The sequence below is a fragment of the Pelobates fuscus genome, chromosome 5, assembly GCF_036172605.1.
Source record: "Pelobates fuscus isolate aPelFus1 chromosome 5, aPelFus1.pri, whole genome shotgun sequence".
NCBI lineage: Eukaryota > Metazoa > Chordata > Amphibia > Anura > Pelobatidae > Pelobates > Pelobates fuscus.
The window spans coordinates 271525995-271551730 of NC_086321.1; positions in this window are offsets into that span (position 1 = coordinate 271525995).

Below are 25736 nucleotides of genomic sequence, written 5' to 3' on the forward strand. Positions count from 1 at the left end.
CAATCTATCCGTAGGTGCATCGTGGGGTGCTTTGGCAGCCTTTGGAGGTAGAAGCAGGTATCCACCACAAGCTGTTTGGCCTGTTTTGGCGACAGGAGTGTGGCAATAAGCCTCCTGCAGTAATGGGGTATTTCAGCATTTGAGATGGTGTCGGCAACGCCACGTATTCTTACACTGCGTGCTTTAGCCCTGTCTTCCTTGTTAGCCAGTTGTGCTGTCAGGTTGTCGCATTTCTTCTGTAATGAACCTAGAGCAACATCTGTGGCAGATTGTGCCAGTTTGGTGGTTCACATGTCTCCCTCCACCGCTTCCACTATGCTAGTGAGTGGTAACTTCTTCCTGGACTAGGGCCATATCTGCCTGAAACATGTCTTTAATATCCTGCCTCAATGCTCGTATGTCTGCTTTAGTAGAGGGGCAGAATCACCCTCCTCCAGAGATACCCAGGGCATGGAGAGTACCTGGGATGAGGTAGGAGGCAGATCTTGGAGGCTGTCGTTGTCCGACGATGCAGTGGAGTAGACCCCAGCTGGCGCCATCTTGGAAGGTGCAGGCCGCACGGTCGGGTGCATATACACTCCGATATCTCTGGAGCCTGAGCCCGTATTCGCTTGGTGCTTTTTACCTTTCTTCCCCATGTGTGAAGGAGTCCAGGGAACTCCACCGGACCCTCGTAGGTAAGATAGGGGCTGGAAAAAGCCGCGTTAATTGGGACAAGCTCTCGAAGCTGCCCAGACACACGTCCAGCTCGAGCAGGTGCTGACTCAGCCCCTACCACACTGATTTTTGGGCCCTTTTTTGTTCTTCTGATTTGATTTCTGATTCGGAAATTTGGTTCTGAAATTCATGGGAAAAAATTGTTAAATTGAGACTAATGTTATCATCTTGCACACTGCTAATGGTTAGGGCATTACATAAACTTTAACTCAGCACAGAGTGAGGGAACCTTTAAGTAAATAAAATGTCCAACTGTGCAGTATTCATATATGTGGGAAAAGCTATCTTGCGTAGTGAGAACTTACACTACATACATAATTTAACAGACAGGCACACGGGCCAGAGGAGGAAGCTTTATGTTAACAAGACACCACACAGTATTTTGTTAAAACATATCAAGTCAGCTGTAAAAAGCTGCACAAATCAATCCAAACAACAATCTAAACGTAATATTGTGTTGAGTTAGTTGCTTTTTTTAACGGTACACTCTTGGCACCATCACCACTTCAATTATCATCGCAGATTTCGTTTGACAATTTTGTCAGTCCCGCCGAAGGCACTTTAAAGCAGAGCTCCACTTTAAGGCTTTGCCAATCAATAAGCTGAAGTAGTTATAAAGTCTAGAGTTTCCTGATAATAACATATTTGCATTAACATTTTTGTGTGCATAGAGATTTTCAAGCATGCACATTGTGATTGGGAATCATGATAAATCATTTCACCGGTTTTAATTAAACAAAAATCGTGAAATTTTTTTAAACAATCAGTACGGGATATGGGGAACTTACTTTAAACAAACAGTACATTTGATCTGTTAAGGTAGTAAATAATGCGGGTGTTTTAGACGAGTGCTTAAATTATCGTTTGCATGAATTCCACAGAACAGCATTATTTACTACCTTAACAGATCAAAGGTTTTCAACTGAGAATTCTTCAATTCCATTTGACTATTAAAGTGGCTTTGTCATCAGAAAATATATTTCAATAAACAGTGACTATACCTTCCCCATATATCCTGTACTGTTTGTTTAAAGTGAGTTCCCCATATCCTGTACTGTTTGTTTAAAGTAAGTTCCCCATATCCTGTACTGGTTGTTTAAAAAATGTTCATTATTTTTGCTTAATTAAAACTGTTGAAATGATTTATAGCGAACACTTGCATCATAAAGCATGATAACAAATAACTAATTTCTACAGAACAGTAGAATTTTGAGACCTCCACTGTGAATCTCTGTTTCTGATTGTCTGATGGCATCACATGCTCTCAGCAGCTCTTTTTTTTATTTTTAATACATTTTTATTCAAGCAATGTGAAACAGGTTAAAATAATATAACCAACGAAAAGGCACAAAGTTAATCAAACTATTACAAAACAATAATGAATATATCTAGAGGAAGATACATTATTTTACATAAATCATATGAATTTATGCCAAAGCAAGGCTCAGACACTTTTTAAAAACCAATAACCGTATCTTTGAAAAGTTGTGATGCAATTCTTAGACACGTATCACTATTAAATCGCAATGGAACTAGTGACATCACTGCTATAAAATGTTATAGGTATTTTATAACAATATTATTTTTTATTGCTTTAACAACTGCCCTTACAATAGGATTACCATATCAAGATTTTAATTAGGTACACCCATTCACCAAGGCTTTCTCTGCAGACTTAGAAGTAGAGGAACAATTTTTGTAGGTACATACACAGACAGTCATATAGAGACATGAAATCATAGATCTACACACACAGACACACACCATGCCACACTCAAGCACACATTCACAGGCACATAGACACAGAGACACAAAGTCACAAAAAGGCACACGTTCACAGATACATGAACACACATCCAGACACACTGACAGATGAAGAATTACATGCCTGCATTCACATTTGCAGACACACATTGGCACACATTCAACGATACAGATATATGAATAGATTCACAGATACAAACATATAGACACAGGTCAGCATACATTTACAAATACACTTACAATCATAGAGAGTTTCCGGTATTTTTCTTTTCTTCTTCCTTTTGTCTATATTTGTTCTACAAATTGCTTATTAGCACTGCTTGTTTAGGTTTATAATCCCACCCTTTCTGTCCCTTTCCTTCCATCCTGCTGTGTTTCCTGTTTGGCTTCAAAATACAACTTTGTATTCCTTACACTATAGTATCAGAGCCTCTATCTATTTACAGGCCCCCACCTGTGTGCACAGCAAACTAATAAAAGTACATTCAGTCACCTTTTCTGTGGAACCCAGTTCCCCTTGGTGCTGCTTCTCCTAGTGGGATGTCACATTGGAGGAATGGCAGATGGATCACTGTAGGATCTGGTAGACTTAGAGTTGTGGATAAAAGACATATTGCACAGTCTGTTGCTCTACATAATTAATTTTCTGCACTTTCAGAGTGTAATGGTGTTATGGAGACAGGCACTGAGGCTAGTGGTGTTGTGGAGAGAGGCACTGAGGCTAGTGGTGTTGTGGAGAGAGGCACTGAGGCTAGTGGTGTTGTGGAGAGAGGCACTGAGGCTAGTGGTGTTGTGGAGAGAGGCACTGAGGCTAGTGGTGTTGTGGAGAGAAGCACTGAGGCTAGTGGTGTTGTGGAGAGAGGAACTGAGGCTACTGGTGTTGTGGAGAGAGGCTTGGAGACTATGGTGAGGCCTAATAGAAAGCAGTTGTTGTTGGTGGATTCCATCATAAGAGGTGTGGAGATGGACCATGGTGGTCTTGTGAGGTGTCTTCCCGGAGCTACTGCTCACAGACACAGGAGACGTATCTGTAATATTGTTAAGCGAGCAAAGCAGGAAGGGGAATTAGTTCTACTTGTCCATCTAGGGACAAATGACTTGGCTTGCAATGCGGTTTCAGATGTTAAGGAAGTTTTTAGTGTTTTTGCCAATGATATACGGCAGGTTGCTTCCACACTGTCATTCTCTGAAGTTCTGCCTGTGCATAACACTCATCACGACAGGTGGATGCGTATTATGGACTTTAACTTGTGGCTTGGTGAATGGTGTCGGGAGCAAGGATTTGGCTTTATTTCTCATGGTAGCTCTGTTTGGAATGGAAATATACTGTACAAAAAAGATGGTTTGCATCTTTCTCAAAAGGGAACAAATGTTCTTAGTGAGCAGTTCAGAGGTTTTGCTAGGATGTATTTAAACTAGGAGGGGGGGGGGGGGCAAAAGGGTGATAAAACATCAATCCAATTGTCCCCCAAAACAAGGACAGAAGGTGCCTGTAGCAAGTGTGTTAAAAATGATAAGCTTAGAGTCATATCTACAAATGCTCACAGTTTAGGGAATAAGATCCATTAACTTGTGGCAATAATGGCAACTGATAGTGTTGATTTAGTCGATGTTACTGAGACATGGTATAATGAGAAAAATGACTGGGACATAGCAATACCAGGATACTCTTTATATAGAAAAGACAGGGAAGGCAGGAAAGGGGAGGGGTGGCCCTGTATGTGAAGGATAGCATAAAATCTAGCCCAATAAAAGTTAGTGAGGTGAACATAGAGTCCGTTTGGGTTACGTTAGAACTTGGGAATCACACAGTAATTCGTGCAGGTGTGATTTATAGGCCCCCAGGACAAATTGAAGAGTTAGATAATATACTAGTTGAGGAAATAGCTAAAATGACAATGAAGGGGAAGTTATCATCATAGGTGACTCTAATCTTCCTGATGTGAATTGGAAAACAAAAATAGCTGCTTGTGCCAGGAGCACACATATTCAAACTCCCTACTGGGATTATCTCTAAAACAAGTCGTTGAGGAGCCAACTCGTAAAGAGGCCATACTAGATTTAGTGTTAACAAATGGAGATTTGGTATCTGATATTACTGTAGGTTAAAGTTTAGGATCCAGTGATCATCAGTCAGTGTGGGTTTCTAAAATTAGAATATATGTAAAGGAGTCATTATCAGACTGGAGCAACTTAAATGGAGTCCAAGAGAAATGGGATTATTTAAAAGTTGCACTACTGAATTCAACAGAAAATTGCATTAGACTTGTCAGTAAAAGCAAAAAATTCTTGAAACCACTGTGGTACTCCGCAGATGTGCCCAAAATAGTAAAAAACAAAAAGTTAGCATTTAGTAATTATAAATAAACCCAGAGTGAAGAAGACAGAATGATTTATAAGATTAGACAGAAAGAGGCTAAGCAAGTTATAAGAGCTTCCAAATCATACACAGAAGAGAAAATAGCACAGTCAGTAAAAAAGGGGGACAAAACTTTTTTTAGATACATAAATGAGAAAAGAAAAGTAAAACAAGCATTAGTTAGATTAAAAACAAAAGAAGGAAGGTATTTAGAAGAGGATAAAGGTCTAGCTGACTGCCTCAATGAATATTTTTGTTCGGTATTTACAGATGAAAATGAAGGAGAGGGACCTCAGTTAAGAAAAAGGATAAATGAGTCATTTATTACACGTGAGTTTACAGAGGAAGAGGTTCTATTTCAACTGTCAAAAGTAAAGACAAATAAGTCAATGGGACCTGATGGAATACACCCAAAGCTATTAAAAGAGCTTAGTGGTGTACTAGCAAACCCATTAACAGATTTATTTAACCAATCATTGATAACAGGAGTAGTCCCAGAAGATTGGAAGTTGGCGAATGTTGTGCCCTTCACAATAAAGGTAATAGGGAGGAGTCGGGCAACTATAGGCCAGTAAGCCTTACTTCAGTAGAGGGGAAAGTGATGGAAACCATGTTAAAAGATAGGATTGTTGAACATCTAAAAACACATGGATTTCAAGATCAGAGACAACATGGGTTTACTTCAGGGAGATCATGCCAAACTAATCTTATTGTTTTTTTTGATTGGGTAACTAAAATTATAGATCAGGGTGGTGCAGTAGACATTGCTTACCTAGATTTCAGTAAGGTTTTTGACACTGTTGCACATAGAAGGCTTATCAATAAACTGCAATCTTTAAGTTTGGATTCCAATATTGTTGAATGGGTGAGGCAGTGGCTGAGTGACAGGCAACAGAGGGTTGTAGTCAATGGATTATATTCAAAGCTTGGTCTTGTCACCAGTGGGGTACCTTAGGGATCTGTACTTGGACCCCTTTAATATTTTTATTAGTGATATTGCAAAAGGTCTTGATGGTAAGGTATGTCTTTTTGCTGATTATACCAAGATATGTAACAGGGTTGATGTTCCAGGAGGGATAAGCCAAATGGCTAATGATTTAGGTAAACTAGAAAAATGGTCAGAGTTGTGGCAACTGACATTTAATGTGGATAAGTGCAAGATAATGCATCTTGGACATAAAAAACCAAGGGCAGAGTACAGAATATTTGATAGAGTCCTAACCTCAACATCTGAGGAAAGGGATTTAGGGGTGATTATTTCTGATGAAAAAGGTAGGCAGACAATGTAATAGAGCAGCAGGAAATGCTAGCAGAATGCTTGGTTGTATAGGGAGAGGTATTAGCAGTACAAAGAGGGAAGTGCTCATGCCATTGTACAGAACACTGGTGAGACCTCACTTGGAGTATTGTATGCAGTACTGGAGACCGTATCTTCAGAAGGATATTGATACCTTAGAGAGAGTTCAGAGAAGGGCTACTAAACTGGTTCATGGATTGCAGGATAAAACTTACCAGGAAAGGTTAAAGGATCTTAACATGTATAGCTTGGAGGAAAGACGAGATAGGGGGGATATGATAGAAACATTTAAATACATAAAGGGAATCAACACCTTAAAGGAGGAGACTATATTTAAAAGAAGAAAAACTACCACAACAAGAGGACATAGTCTTAAATTAGAGGGACAAAGGTTTAAAAATAATATCAGGAAGTATTACTTTACTGAGAGGGTAGTGGATGCATGGAATAGCCTTCCAGCTGAAGTGGTAGAGGTGAACACAGTAAAGGAGTTTAAGCATGTGTGGGATAGGCATAAGGCTATCCTAACTATAAGATAAGGCAAGAGACTAATGAAAGTATTTAGAAAATTGGGCAGACTAGATGGGCCAAATGGTTCTTATCTGCCGTCACATTCTATGTTTCTATATGTTTCTATGATGGTCCAACTTATTGCTCCCCATGTAAAAGCATTGGGGATCAAAAACACCAATGATTCTGTCATAGATAATCACTGCATGCCTGGATGTGAGAGCCGAGAAGTAACAGCTCCAGCTCTTCTATCCAAAGGGATTGGAGGCGTGGTTTGAAGCCACGTTTCCAAGCCTTCTCACTCCTAATATAAAGTAATTTAAGATTACTAAAGAGGGTGGAACTACTCAATGCACCATAACAACTTCAATTAGATGTTGTTATAGTGAGTACAGTGTTCCTATAAGGACAAAATAGCAGAATTGGAAAAATTATCATCAAGTCAACTATGCTTTAAGTTTGGCTATTTTGGAATTTGAAATTCACATTTACCAACATTTCCTACTTTAGTTAAAAACCATACCAACATTAAAATAAGTAGTTGCTGGGACTTTTGTATACAGGTAGTTCCTGACTTTACGAACTAATTGGTTCCGAAGCCTAGTACATAAAGTGAGAACTAATTTTCCATATACCGCAATGTAATAAACATGGGTTCTGTTCCTGACCAAAAACATGTTTAATTGAAACCCTTAATTATGAAGTACAGATACAAGATGAAACATAGCAAATACATATATGTTGTAGGAACATTAAAGGAACGCATACCATATTAAAATCTTCATTTTTATTTATTTATTTATTTATCTATTTATAAAATATTTTACCAGGAAGGATACATTGAGATTTCTCTCGTTTTCAAGTATGTCCTGGGTCCACAAAACATTGCATTGATACAGTAGGGTACAATAAAATACAAAAACAATATTAATACTCCATATATACAAAATTTAACATAGAACAGGTAGGAAATATATAATCAACCATGATAGGTGCACTCTATTTTGAGGTATGTAGAGAGGGATCTCTTAAAGGACTTTAGGCTTGGGGAAGATTTGAAAGTGTGCGGGAGGTCGTTCCATAATTGCGGTGTTCTGTAGGAAAAGGAGGATCGAGCCACTTTCTTTTTGTATTGAGGTAGACTAAATAAAGTGTTGGTACTGGATCGGAGGTTATAGGAGGTGGGAACAGCTGAGGAGAGCATTCTGCTTAGGTAGGGTGGGAGCTTTCCAGAAAAGATCTTAAACATAAGGCTGGAAAGATGAAGGGTGCGTCTGGATTCCAGCGACAGCCAGTTTAGCTCTTTTAGCATGTCACAATGATGGTTCCTGTAATTACATTGTAGCACAAATCGGCAGAGCGAGTTATACAATCTATTGAGTTTATTAAGGTGGGTTTGCGGTGCAGGTGCATATACTACATCCCCATAATCAGTGATTGGCATCAGCATTTGCTGTACAATCTTTTCCTTTGCTGTAGGGCTTAGGCAGGATTTGTTTCTGTACAGGGCACCTAGTTTGGGATAAAGTTTAGATGCAAGTTTTTCTATGGGGAGGCCAAAAGATACAATTGGGATCTAACAACATACCCAAGTATTTGAAAGAGTGGACTGCGGTCAGTGATTTTGTTTTGAAGGACAGGTGGGAATTGTGTAATTTGTGTAATTTAGGTAATGTTCCAAAGATCATTGTGACAGTTTTGTCAGTGTTTAGGAAGAGCTTGTTTTTTGCGATCCACTTTTCTACCTCTGTAAACTGGTCTTGGAGCACAACCTCAAGCTGCGGTAGATTGGATTTGCTTGCATAGATTACTGTGTCGTCTACTTACATGTGTGCATTTAAGGATTTGCAGACATTAGGCAGATCATTTATAAATAATGTGAATAGTAGGGGGCTGAGAATGGAACCTTGGGGAACACCAAATGTAACTGGGAGAGTGAGGCGCTGTCAGAAATGGACACATACTGTGAGCAATCCGATACATATGATCGAAACCAGGTTAGCGGACAATCATCTATACCTGAGTTTTTTAGTTTGTGCAATAGAATATCGTGGTCTACTGTGTCAAAGGGCTTTGCAAAATCAAGGAAAATAGCTCCAGTTAGGTCTCCTTGTTCCATGCCAGTTTGGATTTCATTGCAAACTTTTAGGGGGCAGTTGTAGTGGAGTGATTCGGGCGAAAACCCGATTGATCAGGGTTCAGATAGTTCGATTGTTGGTAATACTCACCTAGTTGCGTATGGACGCATTTTTCTAAGATTTTTGACAATACTGGGAGCAATAATATTGGGCAATAGTTAGATAGTGTCACCACTTTTGTGGATAGGCACTACTCTTGCAGTTAGTGTTGTCGCGAACCCGAAATTTTCGGTTCGCGAACAGCGAACGCGAACTTCCGCAAATGTTCGCGAACCGCGCAAACCGCCAACAGGGACTCTTTCTGGCCACAAAAGTGATGGAAAAGTTGTTTCAAGGGGACTAACACCTGGACTGTGGCATGCCGGAGGGGGATCCATGGCAAAACTCCCATGGAAAATTGCACAGTTGATGCAGAGTCTGCTTTTAATCCATAAAGGGCAGAAATCACCTAACATTGACACCTGTCCTCAAAGCCCTGCCCTGATACACACTGACACAGAGCAGAATAGAGACTGTTCCCCGTCCTCAGAGACCATGATACACACTGACACAGAGCAGAATAGAGACTGTTACCCCTACATAGGGTCACTTGGCAGATATGGCGGGGTCGTGGGAGGGGGAGGATGACTTTCACCTCTTCCCCTGTTACATTCCCGTTGTGCTGTGACATCACCCTTATACGCTGTGTAAAGCATACTATTTAATTTGATCAGCATGGCCACTTGAGTTTTTATAGTTTTCACGCTGCTTGTAGTTTATATATGGTTCACAAAAATCAAACAAACGATAAAGTAAACATGTAAGGATTCAGAATATTCTTTCAAACCCTTACACATTGTGTGTACGTATTTTTTGTCTTAAGTTTGTGGCTTTAAAGAGGTTTACGTTGTTTCTATGATGTGCATAACATGTTCTTGTAAATGTTTGTTAAATTTTTCCTGGAATTGTAATTTTTGAATCTGAATAAAGATAGTCAAATCCCTGATACACACTAACACAGAGCAGACTAGGGACTGTTCCCCCTACACAGGGTCACTTGGCAGGTATGGATTGACACCTATCCTAATGATCCCTGATACACACTGACACAGAGCAGAATAGAGACTGTTCCCCCTACATAGGGTCACTTGGCAGATATGGATTGACACCTGTCCTCAAAACCCCTGATACACACTGACACAGAGCAGAATAGGGACTGTTCCTCCTACATAGGGTCACTTGGCAGATATGGATTGACACCTGTCCTCAAAACCCCTGATACACACTGACACAGAGCAGAATAGGGACTGTTCCCCCTACATAGGGTCACTTGGCAGATATGGATTGACACCTGTCCTCAAAACCCCTGATACACACTGACACGGAGCAGAATAGAGACTGTTCCCTGTCCACAGAGACCATGATACACACTGACACAGAGCAGAATAGAGACTGTCCCCCCTACATAGGGTCACTTGGCAGGTATGGATTGACACCTGTCCTCAAAGCCCCTGATACACACTGACACAGAGCAGAATAGAGACTGTTCCCTGTCCACAGAGTCCATGATACACACTGACACAGAGCAGAATAGAGACTGTTCCCCGTCCACAGAGACCATGATACACACTGACACAGAGCAGAATAGAGACTGTTCCCCGTCCACAGAGACCATGATACACACTGACACAGAGCAGAATAGAGACTGTTCCCTGTCCACAGAGTCCATGATACACACTGACACAGAGCAGAATAGAGACTGTTCCCCGTCCACAGAGACCATGATGCACACTGACACAGAGCAGAATAGAGACTGTTCCCCGTCCACAGAGACCATGATACACACTGACACAGAGCAGAATAGGGACTGTTACCCCTACATAGGGTCACTTGGCAGGTATGGATTGACACCTGTCCTCAAAGCCCATGATACACACTGGGGGGAGCTACTGTCCTCCCCAACCCCTGCGCGGTGGGTGGGGGCCATAAATCACAATGGGGGGACCTACTGTCCTCCCCCCCTCGGCCCCCACCCCTGCGCGGTGGGTGGGGGCCATAAATCACAATGGGGGGGCCTACTTTCCTCCCCCCCGGCCCCATCCCTGCGCGGTGGGTGGGGGGCATAAATCACAATGGGACGGACCTACTGATAGGAGTGGAGTATTGTTCATATCAGTTTAATACCTTCCGCGTCTCCTATCAGTGGACGTGTAAATGGCAGAGATTTTTAATTGTTGAATCACCTCCCCTTTTTAGTGTCAGGGTACCTGAAGCCTCTACCTCCGAAAGAGGTAGAGACTTAGTAGTTTACTCCTCCAGCAGGTCGGCTTCCTCCATCCCTCGCGGCTCCCCTAGACACTCTCACGCCGGCCGCGAGGGATCCGTCTCATTTTATGACGTCACGCACGCTGCCCGACGTCATGACGTCAGTCCGGACCGATCTGTCACTCAAGTAACTGGAAGCCACTCAGGACTCGTCGGAGGCGGGTATACTCACTGTAACCAGGGTATTTAAACCTGTTTCTCCCATTCACTCATTGCCCTGTCGTGGTTCTAGCCTGTCTAGTCACACAGTGCTCTGGCGAGTTCAGTTATTCCTTTGGTTCCGACCCGGCTAGTTTGACTTACTCTGTTTTCCTCTGGTATCCTTGACCCGGCTTGTTCCTCGCTCACCTGTCCTCTCGTTCCCTCGACCTCGGCTTGTTTCTGACCATTCTCTTTACTCTCCGTACGTTAGTCCGGCCATTCTAAGGTCCGGTATACGTACCCTGTCCTGTTTGTACTTTGCGTGTTGGATCCCTGTCCCGATCCTGACATTACGACAGGGCCAATGGATCCTGCAGGTACAAACAGTCAGGTTGGTCCCTCTGATTCCAGGTTTGACGCCATGGAACACAGAATGGACCAGATGGCACTAGCACTACAGGCGCTATTATCTCGTGCCAATAACCCACCTGAGGAGATCCGTACTACTTCCATCTCTCCTGTAAGTTCTGGTCTAGAGGTAGCCACTGTAGGTGCCTCTTCCCGTATTACCCCACCTGTACGTTATGGTGGTTCACCGGAGAAGTGTCGTGGTTTTTTGAACCAGATTAGTATCCGCTTCGAACTACAACCTCGCTCCTATCCCACCGATAGGGCGAAAGTTGGATTTATTATCACCCTACTCATTGAGAAAGCTCTGAGATGGGCCAACCCACTATGGGAGAATGATAACCCATTGGTATATAATTATAATGCCTTTGTAGCTGCATTTAGAAGAACTTTTGACCCTCCTGGTAGAAAGGTTAATGCAGCCAGATTACTGTTGCGCCTGAGACAGGAGAACCAAACACTTGTGGATTATGCACTAGAGTTCAGGTCTCTGGCGGCAGAAGTCAAGTGGAATGAGCAGGCTTATATAGATGTATTTTTGAACGGGCTATCAGATATTATCCTTGATGAGGTTGCTACTAGGGAGCTTCCTGAGAATTTAGAGGACTTAATTTCGTTCATTTCTCGTATTGATGAGCGTTTAAGAGAGAGACAGAACACTAGAGAGAGGAACTTCAGACCTGCCTTTAAATTAGCCCCTACATTTCAAAGTCCTGATTCCAATACCTCACTGTATCCTGAACCTATGCAGATAGGCAATACTCGCCTCTCTGAAGAGGAGAGGCAGTACAGGAGAAGGGAAGGTTTATGTATGTATTGTGGAGCCAGAGGTCATTTGCGTATGAATTGTCCTACTCGCTCGGGAAACGCCCGCACCTAAGTTTCTCTAGAGGACAGGCCTTGGGTGTTTCTATTTTGTCCTCTACGCATAATTCTAAAGATCACAGGCTTCTGCTACCAATTTCTTTAACGTGGGAGAAGGGAATGCTAAAGACCATGGCCTTGATAGATTCCGGAGCTGCTGAGAATTTTATCGACCAAGTCTTTGCTACTAAACACACTATCCCATCCCAGTTAAGGGATACACCCTTGGCCGTTGAGGCCATAGATGGTAGACCTTTACTTGAGCCTGTTATCTCTCGTGAGACTATACCCATTAACTTAACTATTGGTATCTTACACGAGGAGAACTTATCACTTATGCTCATTTCATCTCCTTCTGTTCCCATAGTCCTGGGCTACCCATGGTTAAAGAGACATAACCCTATTATCGATTGGGAATTAGGGGAGATAATCTCATGGGGCCAGGGTTGTCAGGAGAGGTGTTTATGCAGGGTGTCTCCATTGGCTTTGATTAACACACCAGATAGTTCTACCCAGTCTACAGGGAGACAGATACCTCCTCTGTACATAGACTTAAAAGCAGTGTTCGATAAGAAGAACGCTGATACACTACCCCCACACAGGACCTTTGATTGTAAAATTAATCTTTTGCCCGGCACCATGCCCCCCAGGGGTAATGCATATCCTCTATCCATTAAAGAGAATTCTGTTTTAGAGGAGTATATTCAGGAGAATTTAGACAAGGGATTCATTAGGAGATCCTCTTCTCCCGCCGGGGCTGGATTTTTTTTTGTTAAAAAGAAGGATGGCTCACTCAGACCATGTATTGATTACCGAGGTTTGAATAAAATAACCATTAGGAATGCCTATCCGATCCCCTTGATTACCGAGCTCTTTGATCGGCTAAAAGGTTCTAAGATTTTCACCAAGTTGGACCTCAGAGGGGCATATAACTTGGTGAGAATTCAACAAGGTCACGAGTGGAAGACTGCGTTTAATACCCGCTACGGGCATTATGAGTACACGGTCATGCCTTTTGGCCTTTGTAACGCACCGGCAGTATTCCAGGATCTGATTAACGAAGTTCTAAGGGAATTTCAACAGGATTGTGTTATTGTATACCTGGATGACATTCTCATACACTCTAGAGAGATTGAGACCCACCATAGACAAGTCAGAAAGGTATTACACAAACTTCTACAACACGGCTTTGTAACGGCTACCCAGATAGAGAGAGGGTTTCTGCCGTTGAAGACGTCCTTTTTCCCTGCAAGCTGCTGTGGAGAAGTAGGCTGCTGTAATCCCATCCACGATATCCAGAGCGAGAATCAGGTTCAGCTGCAACAGGAACAGAATAACCTTCCCAAATAATCCCCTTTCAAGAACGAGACGAGGCTACGTTATGAAGGGTCAAGATGAACTGAGGACTGGGACACCCAGCCTGCTTTTTATTAGAAAAGGGTACACACAGGACACTCCCAGGGGGAGGATAAAAACAACCAATTATGCACAGGGTAACACCCCCACGTCTCCTCCCCTCAGATAACCACATAACACAATTAGAACATACAATATTTTACCCCAGTTCTGGATGTACCCCAAAAACAGGGGGTACACCTTTAAATCCGGCACCGCTTGAGAGATCTTCGTTAGGGGAACACTCTGTCCAAAAATCAGCCCGATTGGATGAACGGTTCGGGAGTTACGGAGTTTCAAAGTTTTGACCGACCGCACAGACCAACTAGCCGAAAATAGTTCCATGAGTTTTGGCCTTGCGGTCGGTCTCTGTTCGCACGGTAAAACGGTATGAAAATCTTGTCATCCATCCGAATCGCGGGGTTCGCTGAAATCCCCATAGATGACTGAGTGTAACTACCGAATGGTGGAGTGTTCGGTAGTTTCTGTGCGAACTTATGGAGGTCTGGAGGACTCAGCGGTGTTCGCCTGTTTGCGTATCCGTTTTTAGTTCCATGCGGTTACAGGCAAACACCGCTGTTCGTACACAAGATGGCCGCGAACACGTGTAAAGTCCCGAAATGGCGGCCACCTATATTTCACATACGGACTTCGCACGAAATCAGGCGAACAGAGGCATGAAACGAACAAAAGACTAAGTTGGAAGGATCTGTTACACTGCTCCCCTTTTGTGGAACACTCCGGCAGACCCGGATTGATCCTTTTCGGGTCAACTTGGGGCTGTCCGGTCCCTTGTTAGGGTAATAGTTCTGTTTGTCTGGACAGACCATCGGCATTCCCGTTAAACCTGCCCGGGCGGTATTGAATGGAGAAGTTGTAGGGTTGCAGTGCTAGGCTCCATCTCAACAAGCGTCCATTATCTCCAGCTACTCTGTTTAACCACACCAGGGGGTTATGGTCGGTGATTAGTGTAAATTCCTGTCCGTACAAATATGGGGTGAGTTTCTTTAATGCCCAGACCAGGGCTAAGCATTCCTTTTCCACTGCCGCGTAGCTCACTTCTCTAGGTAACAGTTTCCTACTGAGATACGCGACAGGGTGCTCGCCTCCATCTTCTCCGACCTGGCTTAGAACTGCCCCCAGTCCATACATGGATGCATCTGTATGAACGACAAATCTTTTGTTAGGGACGGGGGCAGACAGGACAGGTGCATGAATCAGAGCATTCTTTAGGGCCTGAAAGGCTGTTTCACAGGCGGGAGACCACAGGACTATCCTAGGCAAGTTCTTTTTGGTTAGGTCTGTTAAGGGTTTTGCGATGGTACTATAGTCAGGGACAAACCTCCTATAATATCCTGCGGTCCCCAAAAATGCTAATACTTGAGTTTTGGTGTGGGGTGTGGGCCAGTTAGCTACAGCTTAAATTTTAGCGGGTTCTGGGCGCTGCTTCCCACATCCCACTCGATGTCCCAGGTACTGGACTTCTGCCATGCCGAAGTTACACTTTTCTGGTTTCAGAGTCAAGCCTGCGGCCCGAATCTGATCCAGTACGGCCTCTACATGCCTTAAGTGCTCTCCCCAGGTTTCGCTATAAATCGCAATGTCATCCAGGTACGCGCAGGCGAAATCCTGGAAGCCATCAAGGAGGCGGTCCACTAAGCGCTGAAATGTAGCCGGGGCGTTTTTCATCCCAAATGGCATGACCTTAAATTGGTACAAGCCAAATGGGGTGACAAAGGCCGACTTAGGGATAGCCTCCTTGGCCAGGGGAATCTGCCAATACCCTTTACACAAATCGATGGTGGTCAGATAACGTCCCCTGGCAATACGATCTAATAGCTCGTCTACTCGGGGCATGGGATATGCGTCTGTCAGGGTTTTGTCATTGAGACGTCGATAATCGACACAGAACCGGGTAGTCCCATCCTTTTTGGGGACTAGGACCACCGGTGAGGCCCACGGGCTGTCAGATGGCTCTATCACTCCTAGTCTTAGCATCTCCTGGATTTCCTTCCTCATCTCATCTTTTACTGCCTCAGGGATCCTATAGGGAGTTTGCCGGAGAGGAGTTTGACCTGGGGTCTCTACATAGTGAGTTGCTAAGGGGGTGTATCCGGGCTCTTGGGAAAACGTCAACCTCTTTTCAGTCAGCAGTTGTCGGATCTGTCCCTTTTCAGCGGGGGTTAACCGCTCCCCTAGCTGTATGGTATTGAGCAGGGTCTTAGGTTCCGAGTTAGCTAAAAGGTCGGGTATGGGTAAGCTGTCAGGGTCTTCAGTGGCTGGTATACATATGGCTGCTATATCCTCGGGCCTTTCTTGATATTCTTTTAATAAATTTACGTGAAAGGACTTCCGAATCCTTTCATCTTTGCTGCTGGCAATTACATAGGTGGTGTCACATACCTGTGCTACCACTTTGTAAGGGCCCTGCCAGGAGGTCTGGAGCTTATTCCCTTTGACAGGTCTAAGCACCAGCACCTTCTGGCCCACTTGGAACGTTCGCTGGCGGGCGCCCTGATCGTACCAACGTTTCTGCCGTCCCTGGGCCGCATGGAGATGGTCCCGTGCCATCCGGGCTAACTGTTCCATACGGTCCCGCATTTCTAGCACATATGGCACGATGGGGACACCCTCATGTTCTGTCTCTCCCTCCCAGTGCTCTCGGATGAGGTCGAGAGGGCCTCGTACTCTCCGGCCATAGAGCAGTTCAAAGGGAGAGAACCCTGTGGATTCCTGTGGCACCTCCCGATAAGCGAACAGGAGGTGCGGCAAGAATCGTTCCCAATCTTTGTATTCCGCTGTAAAGGTCCGTAGTAATTGCTTTAGGGTACCGTTAAAACGTTCACAGAGACCGTTAGTCTGAGGGTGGTACGGGGAACTAAGTAGGGGTTTAATACTACAAACCTTCCATAGCTGCTGGGTTAGGTCTGCGGTAAACTGGGTCCCTCTATCGGACAAGATTTCCTGAGGAAATCCCACTCGGGTGAATATCCCGACTAGAGCACTGGCGACAGTGTCAGCCTGGATATTCGTCAGAGCGACAGCTTCCGGGTAGCGAGTAGCATAGTCCACTACGGTAAGGATGTATTTCTTACCAGAGGGACTGGGGTTAGGTAGGGGTCCCACTAGGTCGACTGCCACCCTGCTAAATGGTTCCTCGATCACAGGCATAGGTAACAGTCGAGCTTTAGGGTGATCTCCTCTCTTCCCTACCCATTGGCATACGTCACAAGTGCTGCAGTAACGTCGTACATCCTTTGAGATCCCCGGCCAAAAGAAGGTCTGGGTGATCCGGAAGGTGGTACGGTTACCCCCTAGATGCCCTGCCAACGGAATGTCGTGGCCGATTCGGAGAAGCTCCAACCGGTACTTTCTGGGTACCACTAGTTGGCGCTTCTGCGAAGGGGGACAGCCTCTCTTTTTTCCTTCCGTCAGTCTGTACAACCTGTCCCCATCCCATAGAAAACGTTCCTGTTTGCCCTCCCTACTGTCTGCTAATTCTCGATACTTTTGGAGGGTGGGGTCCTCTCTAGTTTCCCTCCCAAACTCCTCTGGGGTGTCCCAAGCTATGGGCCTGCTTGTTGTAGTGGGGTTACATGTGGGTGCTTGGCTTACCTGGGTCTCCCGGCCTGTATTAGGGTCATCTGTGACACGGGCCTGTGAGCGGGTGGTTACGGGACAAGCGGCAGCAGGTGTGGGCAAATATGCTGAGGTCAAGGGGCCAATGTCATTTCCCAAGACGACCTCGGCAGGCAAGTTGTCCATAATGCCAACTGTGGTTTTTCCCGATCCGACTCCCCAGTCTAAGTGTACTCGGGCAGTGGGCAAGCGAAAAACAGCGCCCCCTGCGACCCGAACAGCAACAGTGCGGGTAGACACATTCTCTGGCTTTACTAGGTGTTTTTGGATCAACGTGATGGTAGCCCCGGTGTCTCTTAGGCCTTGTGCTATTTGTCCATTCACCCGAACTTCCTGCCGATGATGCTGTCGGTTATCGGGCGAAGCAGCTTGTATGGGATCTGCTTCATACAAAATCCCCAGGCATTCCTCAGGGCCCATTTCAGCTTCCACACAGTGAGCCGCAGAGGGTCGTGATGCAGGGGCCTCTGTGTTGGGAGTTGTGCGTCTCCAATTGTTGCTATTGGATCTTAGGGGACAATATCGAGCAATATGTCCGAGGTTGCCGCAGTGATGGCACGTCACTTTCGACAAATCTCGGGGGTAGTTGGTAGGTCCCTGAGGACGGGGTGGTCCTGGTGGGACTGGAGCTCGAAACTCTGGGCGTGAGACAGCGGCTGGGGTACGTGGCTCTATCTTATGAGCTGGTCGTGGAGTACCCTGGCTTACTCTCCTTGTCTCGGCGTATTCATCGGCCAGCCGAGCCGCCTCATTTAAATTAGCGGGGCGCCGGTCTCGTACCCAGTCTTGTAGGTCCGCAGCCAAATTTTGGAAGAAATGTTCCATTAAGAACAATTGCAATATCTCCTCTCCGGTGTTGGCCTTACACCCTTGGACCCAATGTGATGCCACTCTTTGTAGTCGGTTGGCCCATTCCATGTGGGAGTCCACAGCTTTCTTTTTGGACTCCCGGAAGCGGCGACGGTATGCTTCTGGGGTTACCGCATACCTGGTGAGCAGTGCCTCTTTTACTGTTTGGTACTGCGTGATCTCCTCTGTAGTGAGCGCTCGAAAAGCCTCACTAGCTTTTCCTGATAGTTTTCCCGCCAGGATAGTGACCCATTGCTCTGGCGGTATTTGATGTAGCGAGCACTGTCTTTCAAAGTCCGCCAAATACCCATCAATTTCCTCTTCATTTTCCACAAAGGTTTTAAATGCAGTGAAGGGAATTTTCTTTACTGTAGTAGTGGGTAGCGGGGTAGGAACTGTCTGTGTAGTGAGCTGTCTGGCTCTTACCAGTTCCATTTCTTGTACCCTCTTGGTTTGGATCTCTTCCCTTGTTTCCCGGAGCAGTTGGGTTATTAGCTCTGTAGACGTGACTGGATACAACGCTAATCTCCGCTGCACAATTGCCGTAATCACATCGTCCTCACTGCTGGGTGCCATGGGTTCCGTTACCTCCATGGACCTATCCATCTCGTCCAGCTCCAGCAGGTCAGCTATCAGCTCCCTCCGTGGTCTGTTGCTGGCACTTCTACCACGATTCTCCAATAAATCCTTTAGTGTGGGTCTTTTCAGCTTGGCATACTGAGACTCCATTCAGCACTTGCTCCTTGGATAAAAGGACCATCCCACCGCTGCCACCAATGTAACGGCTACCCAGATAGAGAGAGGGTTTCTGCCGTTGAAGACGTCCTTTTTCCCTGCAAGCTGCTGTGGAGAAGTAGGCTGCTGTAATCCCATCCACGATATCCAGAGCGAGAATCAGGTTCAGCTGCAACAGGAACAGAATAACCTTCCCAAATAATCCCCTTTCAAGAACGAGACGAGGCTACGTTATGAAGGGTCAAGATGAACTGAGGACTGGGACACCCAGCCTGCTTTTTATTAGAAAAGGGTACACACAGGACACTCCCAGGGGGAGGATAAAAACAACCAATTATGCACAGGGTAACACCCCCACGTCTCCTCCCCTCAGATAACCACATAACACAATTAGAACATACAATATTTTACCCCAGTTCTGGATGTACCCCAAAAACAGGGGGTACACCTTTAAATCCGGCACCGCTTGAGAGATCTTCGTTAGGGGAACACTCTGTCCAAAAATCAGCCCGATTGGATGAACGGTTCGGGAGTTACGGAGTTTCAAAGTTTTGACCGACCGCACAGACCAACTAGCCGAAAATAGTTCCATGAGTTTTGGCCTTGCGGTCGGTCTCTGTTCGCACGGTAAAACGGTATGAAAATCTTGTCATCCATCCGAATCGCGGGGTTCGCTGAAATCCCCATAGATGACTGAGTGTAACTACCGAATGGTGGAGTGTTCGGTAGTTTCTGTGCGAACTTATGGAGGTCTGGAGGACTCAGCGGTGTTCGCCTGTTTGCGTATCCGTTTTTAGTTCCATGCGGTTACAGGCAAACACCGCTGTTCGTACACAAGATGGCCGCGAACACGTGTAAAGTCCCGAAATGGCGGCCACCTATATTTCACATACGGACTTCGCACGAAATCAGGCGAACAGAGGCATGAAACGAACAAAAGACTAAGTTGGAAGGATCTGTTACAGGCTTATACTGCAAATTGGAGAAATGCAGCTTTGACCAGACCCAGATAGATTTTCTTGGATACGTGATTTCTGGGGAAGGCTTTAAGATGGATCCCGACAAACTCCAGTCTATTCTAGATTGGCCATTGCCTAAGGGACTCAAGGCTATCCAGAGGTTTATTGGGTTCTCCAATTATTATAGGCGCTTCATTAAGGGTTACTCTTCTATTATTGCGCCTATTACCAATATGACCAAACAAGGGGCTGATACTAAGACTTGGTCTACTGAAGCTCTCGTTGCTTTCAAAAATCTCAAAGAACTTTTTGCTTCTGCTCCAATATTAGTCCATCCTGATACGTCCTTGCCGTTCCTACTTGAGGTCGATGCCTCTGAGACAGGAGTAGGTGCCGTTCTCTCACAAAGGTTGGGGGTGGATAAACCGTTACATCCTTGTGTTTTTTTTTCCAAGAAACTTTCTGGGCCTGAAAGCAGGTATGACATCGGAGACAGGGAATTGTTAGCAGTCATTAAAGCCTTGAAAGAGTGGAGACATCTATTGGAGGGCACCTTACATCCGGTTACTATTTTGACGGACCACAAGAACTTGTCCTATATTGGGGAGGCTAAGCGTTTGTCCTCTAGGCAAGCTCGTTGGTCCTTATTCCTGACTCATTTCAATTATGTGCTTACTTACAGACCTGGCTCTAAGAACTCTAAGGCCGATGCTTTGTCTCGACAATATGAACCTTTCACTGTATCTGAACCGATTCTTTCTTCTATAGTTCCTAAATGCAAGATTGTTGCTAATACGAATCTCAGGATTCATTCCCCGTTACTGGCCGAGATCATTAAGCTGCAACATCTAGCACCTAAACAGACTCCTGAGGGCCGACATTTCGTTCCTCCTACTCTTCAACTGGAGCTGTTGCAATGTTTCCATAACAGCAAGATGGCGGGACATCCTGGTATCCGCAAGACGTATGCTTTGATTTCTAAAGACTTCTGGTGGCCTGCTTTACGTAAAGATACTAAAGATTTCATCGCTGCGTGTGAAGTGTGTACTAAGACCAAACAACCTCATACGCTCCCAAGTGGATTCCTGCATCCCTTAGAGGTACCAGAGAAACCATGGTCTTGTTTGGCCATGGACTTTATTGTCGATCTACCTATCTCTAAAAGACAGACTGTTATCCTCACCGTGGTTGACAGATTCACCAAGATGGCCCACTTCATTCCCTTGCCTAAACTTCCATCCTCCCCAGAGTTGGCAGAGATATTCGCGAGGGAGATTTTTCGCTTACATGGGATACCTTCCCAAATCGTATCTGATAGAGGGTCCCAATTTGTTTCCCGTTTTTGGAGATCCTTTTGTTCTCAACTAGGTATTAAATTAAATTTCTCTTCTGCCTATCATCCCCAGTCTAACGGAGCTGCTGAACGTACTAACCAAAAGATTGAGCAATATCTACGTTGTTTTGTTTCCGAATACCAGGACGATTGGGTCGGTTTGATTCCTTGGGCGGAGTTTGCGCACAACAATCTCGTTTGTGACTCTACTCATTCAAGCCCCTTCTTCATGAACTATGGCTTTCATCCATCTATTCTTCCCTCGGTTTCTCCTTCCCAAGGTATACCGGCGGTTGATGTACATGTTGCCAATTTGAGGAGGTTGTGGGATCAGACTCGACAAATTCTTCTACACAATTCTATGCTGGTTAAGAAACACGCCGATAAATGTAGAAGGGCGGCTCCGATTTTCGTTCCAGGCGATAGAGTATGGTTAAGCACTAGGAATATTCGGCTTAAAGTTCCTTCCATGAAATTCGCTCCTCGATTTATTGGTCCTTACAGGATCTTGACTCGAATTAACCCAGTGGCGTATCGTCTAGCTCTCCCAGCTGCCTTACGCATCCCTAACTCCTTTCACGTTTCATTGTTGAAACCCCTAGTCTGTAACAGATTCTCCTCCATGATCGCCCCTCCTCGCTCTGTTCAGGTGGAGGGTCAGGAGGAGTATGAGGTTAACTCCATCATTGATTCTAGTATCTCTCGGGGGAGAGTACAATATTTGGTCGACTGGAAGGGATATGGTCCTGAGGAGAGAAGTTGGGTACCACAAGAGGATGTTCATGCTCCTCGCCTTCGCAGGGCGTTTCACTCACGCTTTCCGTCTCGTCCCGGTTCCTTCCGCCCGGTGGGCGTATCTGAGAGGGGGGGTACTGTCAGGGTACCTGAAGCCTCTACCTCCGAAAGAGGTAGAGACTTAGTAGTTTACTCCTCCAGCAGGTCGGCTTCCTCCATCCCTCGTGGCTCCCCTAGACACTCTCACGCCGGCCGCGAGGGATCCGTCTCATTTTATGACGTCACGCACGCTGCCCGACGTCATGACGTCAGTCCGGACCGATCTGTCACTCAAGTAACTGGAAGCCACTCAGGACTCGTCGGAGGCGGGTATACTCACTGTAACCAGGGTATTTAAACCTGTTTCTCCCATTCACTCATTGCCCTGTCGTGGTTCTAGCCTGTCTAGTCACACAGTGCTCTGGCGATTTCAGTTATTCCTTTGGTTCCGACCCGGCTAGTTTGACTTACCGTATATACTCGAGTATAAGCCGACCCGAATATAAGCCGAGGCCCCTAATTTTATCCCAAAAAACTGGGAAAACTTATTGACTCGAGTATAAGACTAGGGTGGGAAATGCAGCAGCTACTGGTAAATTTCTAAATAAAATTAGATCCTAAAAAAAATATATTAATTGAATATTTATTTACAGTGTGTGTATAATGAATGCAGTGTGTGCGTATGTGTGTGTATGAGTGCAGCGTGTGTGTATGAGTGCAGTGTGTGCATGAATGCAGTGTGTGTGTGCATGAATGCAGTGTGTGTGTGTATGAATGCAGTGTGTGAATGCAGTGTGTGCAGGGCCGGTGCAAGGATATTTGCCGCCGTAGGCCAAACATTTTTTGCCGACCCCTCCCCCCCCATATGTCCTGACTTCCCCTCCTCCTCCCTCAGTGGTCCTTACCTCCCCACCCCCGTGTTCCTTCACCCCCCCCCCCAGTGGTCCTGACTCACCCCTCCCCTAGTGGTCCTTACCCTCCCCTCCCCTAGTGGTCCTTATCCCACCCCCTCCCTCTCATAGTGGTCCTTATCCCCCCCCTCCCTCCCATAGTGGTCCTTATACCCCCCTCCCTCCCATAGTGGTCCTTATCCCACCCCCTTCCTCCCATAGTGGTCCTTATCCCCCCCTCCCTTCCATAGTGGTCCTTATCCCCCCCCTCCCTCCCATAGTGGTCCTTATACCCCCCTCCCTCCCATAGTGGTCCTTATCCCCCCTCCCTCCCATAGTGGTCCTTATCCCCCCCCTCCCTCCCATAGTGGTCCTTACCCCCCCCTCCCTCCCATAGCGGTCCTTATACCCCCCCTCCCTCCCATAGTGGTCCTTATCCCCCCCCCTCCCTCCCATAGTGGTCCTTATACCCCCCTCCCTCCCATAGTGGTCCTTAACCCACCCCCACCCTCCCATAGTGGTCCTTATACCCCCCCCCCCTCCCATAGTGGTCCTTATACCCCTTTTTTTTGTTATTATTAAAAAAAATTTATTCTTATTATTTTTTTATTATTTCTTCTTATTTTATTTTTTTTCGTCCCCCCTCCCTGCTTGATATATGGCAGGGAGGGGGGCTCTCCTTCCCTGGTGGTCCAGTGGCAGTTCAGTGGGGGGGGAGAGGGGGCTGGCAGAGCTGTAACTTACCTGTTCTGCAGCTCCTGTCAGCTCTCTCCTCCTCTGCGCCGTCCGTTCTGCTCTTCTGTCAGCTCCCACTGTAAGTCTCGCGAGAGCCGCGGCTCTCGCGAGATTTACACTGGGAGCTGACCGAGGTGCTGAACGGACCGGCAGAGGAGGAGAGAGCTGACAGGAGCTGCAGGAAAGGTAAGTTACAGCTCTGCCAGCCCCCCTCTCCCCCAGTCTGTATTATGGCAATGCAAATTGCCATAATAATAAGGACCTTGACTCGAGTATAAGCCGAGTTGGGGTTTTTCAGCCCAAAAAATGGGCTGAAAAACTCGGCTTATACTCGAGTATATACGGTACTCTGTTTTCCTCTGGTATCCTTGACCCGGCTTGTTCCTCGCTCACCTGTCCTCTCGTTCCCTCGACCTCGGCTTGTTTCTGACCATTCTCTTTACTCTCCGTACGTTAGTCCGGCCATTCTAAGGTCCGGTATACGTACCCTGTCCTGTTTGTACTTTGCGTGTTGGATCCCTGTCCCGATCCTGACATTTAGGCCAAGGTGGGAAGATGCTTAGACCACTGGTATATTGGTGCCATCTTGGAGGATTTTTTTTTGGTTTGGTTTTTGAAGCCACAGTGCTGCACCAGTGGGCCTAAAAATTAGGCATGTACACATGCCTGAAAAATTTGGTATTGTTGCAGCCGCTGCTGTAGCAGCGGCCAGAAAAATTGATGTTTGTTTCACAGGCAGAAAGTGCCCTAAAACATGGCGGCTTGAACCCTAGTTGGTGGCGGATAAGTCACGCAAGTCAAACGTCATTCAGAGCTAAAATACAGCAGCGTGTGGACCATTTTTAGCCCAAGGCAGCTCATCTCATCAGGCCTTTTTTTTTTTTTTTTTTTAAACTTTATTTTTGTGTGAAAGTCTCATTACAACATTCGCGGACATTATACATGGTATAGCTGATACAAATATTGAAATAGTTCCTGGTGCATTACAGGTATGCCTGTGGGCCGCAGTTATCATGCCCGCATTGTAACAAAGACATTACACGTTTTACATTTTTATACAACTGAAGTAACGAACCAGCAGAATATATCTCTAAAGAAACTATCTGTGCCAACGAGGCTGTTGTTAAGTATTTAATTTCAAAGTTCAGTAGGAGGTTGGGTCACCAATCCCAGTGTAGCTGTCCTGGTCCAGCCAGAAGTCATTTTGTCTGTGGTATTCTAGGATTGGGGGCCAAATGCCCCCCCTGATGTGAAAAAGTGTGTGAAGAAGAAGAGAAGAAAGAAGAGAAAAGAGGTGAGAACTAAGATGAGTAATAAGAGTGGAGATCTGGGTAGAGAGGGGGGGGAGGGGGAGGGGGGGGGGGAGTGCGCCATTCCCGAGTTGCGTGGGGGTGTCCAGATTCCCAGTGTCGTCCCCTGCTAATCTATGTCTCGGGAGAGTTCGCTACTAGTCCAAGGTTCCCAGATTTTTTCAAACCTGGACATGGAGCCTCTCACTGTGGCCGTCAATTTGTCCATTAAGTGTACGTCTTTCAGGTTGGAGATTACCTTCCGAATGGGGGGCAAGTCTACCTTTAGCCAAGCCTGTGCCATGGTTCTACGTGCTGCTAATGTTACTTTGTGTATTAGTTTTTGTTCCCTGATGGTCCAGTTATCCAGTGCTCTATTCAATAAATATGTCCAGGGGTTAAGCTCGGGTGCCCTGTGTAGTATCTGTTGAAGTAGGTCAAATATTTTCGACCAGTACTCTTCTACCCTTGGGCATTCCCACCACATGTGGAGATACGTGCCTCTGAGGCCGCATCCTCTCCAGCATTCGTCGGTCAGTGTTTGGTGCATATGAAAAAGTTTCACCGGGGTGGTATACCACCGAAACATAGTTTTATAGGATTGTTCCTGGAGGGAAACACATATGGACACTGCAG